The following is a 2,800-nucleotide window of genomic DNA, read 5'->3' as shown; positions in this document are numbered from 1 at the left end:
TTTGGGTAAGTTTTTGCGTAAGTTTTTGCCTAAGTTTTGCGCCAATGCTGCGAAAAAGTTGTTAATACCAAATAGTTACACAAAAAATATTTTGCGTAAGTTTTTCGTAACTTTTGCTCAGCTACGCAAGAGTTACGGAAAAGTTGTGAATCCGCGCCCAGCTATCGACCACCCGACGGCGTGAACATAAATTTGAGCATTTTTTTTTGGAATAAATTAGCTTTAAAAAAGGCTTAGAAGAAAACAAAAAACGTTTGCTTTTTGGAGATCTTAACATGGATTGCTTTATATATAATAAGGTCAAGTTCCTTTGATTAATCGTCCTACGAGGGTAACAAAAACCTCAACGTCTCTAATTGACGTCATAACAACCGATATCTTTAATAATGACATTCAAAAAGACAATTTAAAATGTGACATTTCTGATCCCAATATTTCTGAATCTTAACTCAAACGCTTTGATTAATAATAGTTTTAAAACAATATTTATTTGTGATTTTAATCTTACTAATATGAACCTTTTTAAAAATCAATTATCTCTTTTGCACTGGGACCATATTAATTTCAAGGGGAATGCTGATACCATTTATGAGATCTTTTTTAAAATTTTTTACGCCGTATATGATGCCAACTTTCCTATTATTGAAAATACAATTAAAATTAAAAATTTTAATAACCCTTGAGTTACCAAGGGTTTCAAAAAGTCATCAAAAACAAAATAGAAGTTGTACATAAAGTATCATTGAAATCATCTGAAAATGAAAAAATATACAAAGATTATAAATATTTGTTCGAAAAAATTCGTAAATGCTTAAAAAAAAATTTATTACTCTAGAATATTACTCAAATTTAAAAATAACTCTAAGCGTACTTGGCAAGTAATAAAAGAAATTACTGACAATTAAAATTACTGGCAATCAAAAAACATGCTCAAATTCCCTCCCCCAAATGATTATAGTTGATAACAAATGTAATCATGAATCAAAAGCTAAACCTGATGAATTTAATAAATACGTTATCGAAATCAGCCCTACATTAGCCAAATAAAGTTCCCTTTACCCCAGTCGCCTTTAATGATGTCTGAGTACCAATGGATGATTGCAAGTGTTCCAAAGAAATATACTCAGAATTATCTTTTGATGAATTTGAAAATGCCTTTAAATCACTAAAAAAAAAAAATGCTATCTAGCTGATGGAATTAATGGTGACATAAATTATCAAGTGTTTTGATCATTTCAAAGATATTCTTTTTAAATTTTATAAATCATCTGTCCACCAAGGAGTTTTTCCTGATCTACTAAAAATTACAAAGGTTATTCAGATTTTGAAAGAACGGGACTGTTGCAAAATCAATAACTATTGCCCTATATCTATTCTTTCTACCTTTTTAAAAATCTTAGAGCGTATTGTTTACAATAGAGTATACAACTATCTTGTTTCCAATAATCTTTTATATAATAATCAATTTGGTTTCAAAAAAAGTAAATCCACTAAACATGCAATCATCCGATTTGTACGAGAAGTCTCGAATTCCTTTTCAAAGATCCCAGTTTACATTAGGTGTTTCTATTGACTTATCAAAGACTTTTGGTACTGTCGATCATGAAATCCTGCTCGAAAAACTAAAATACTACGGAAAAAAATGCTAAACTATAAAATGGCTTCAAAGTTACTTATCAAACCGCAAACAATTTATTTTTATTAATAACTATAACCAAAGCCATCTTCTAAATATTTCCTGTGGTGTTCCTCAAGGTTCTATCTTGGGTCCACTTTTGTTCTTAATCTATATAAATGATTTAAGTAAAGCCTCAAATTAATGAGTATCATATTTGACAACATCAACTTATTCCTGACTAATAATGACATATCCAAACTCTTTTCTACAATGAATGATGAACTTAAAAACATGTCTATTTGGTTCAAATGTAAAAAGTTAACTCTTAACATTAATAAAACCAAACGGATTCTTTCCATTCGCTCTCTAAAAAACGCTATTTACCCTAAAATTTGCCCAAAATATTGAAGTCGAAATAAAAGAGATTTTGTTAGTAAATTTTTAGGAATGGTTTTCGACGAAAACATGACATGGAAATCGCGTATTAACTATATTTGCTCGAAAGTATCTATAAGTAACAGAGTCTTATATAAATCCAAAACTAACCCAACTTTATTACTCATTTATTCAAACGTATATAAACTATGCCAACATAGCTTGGAGAAGCACCGAAAAAGTAAGTTAAAATGCCTTTACCGCCGTCAGAAGCACGCGATCTGATTGATTGATTTTACGGATCGTTTTACTCATTCCAAACCATTATTTATGGATATGAAAATACTTAATATTTAAGAGCTCAATATTTATAACATTTTATGCTTTATTTACATGTGGAAAAACGATTTAACTTTTCCTATCTTTAAAGACCTTTTTTTTCTAAACCCGATTAATAAATATTTATTTAGAAATAAAGTTTTTGTTTATGAACCGATTTGCAAAACAAAATTTAACAAATTTTGCATTACATTTCGAGCACCATATCTTTGGATTAAAATTGTCATACCTAATTTTGATATATCTAATTTATTTCCGATCTTTAAAAGTAAACTTAAAGATTTTGTTTTATCTATTGATGATATACTTTTTATAACAACCACGTATTTGTCATTTTAATTGTAAGACTTGTATTTTCTCTTTCCTATTATAAAGAGATGTCTTAATATATTTATTTTGTGTATATATATTTAATATATGTAATTATATATTTGCATTTTTATAAGTTCTGACGATAAGATCAGACTT

The sequence above is a fragment of the Hydra vulgaris genome, chromosome 03 (assembly GCF_038396675.1).
Source record: "Hydra vulgaris chromosome 03, alternate assembly HydraT2T_AEP".
In the NCBI taxonomy this organism is placed as follows: domain Eukaryota; kingdom Metazoa; phylum Cnidaria; class Hydrozoa; order Anthoathecata; family Hydridae; genus Hydra; species Hydra vulgaris.
The sequence above is the reverse complement of the archived record's forward strand: the minus strand, read 5'-3'. Positions refer to the sequence as shown.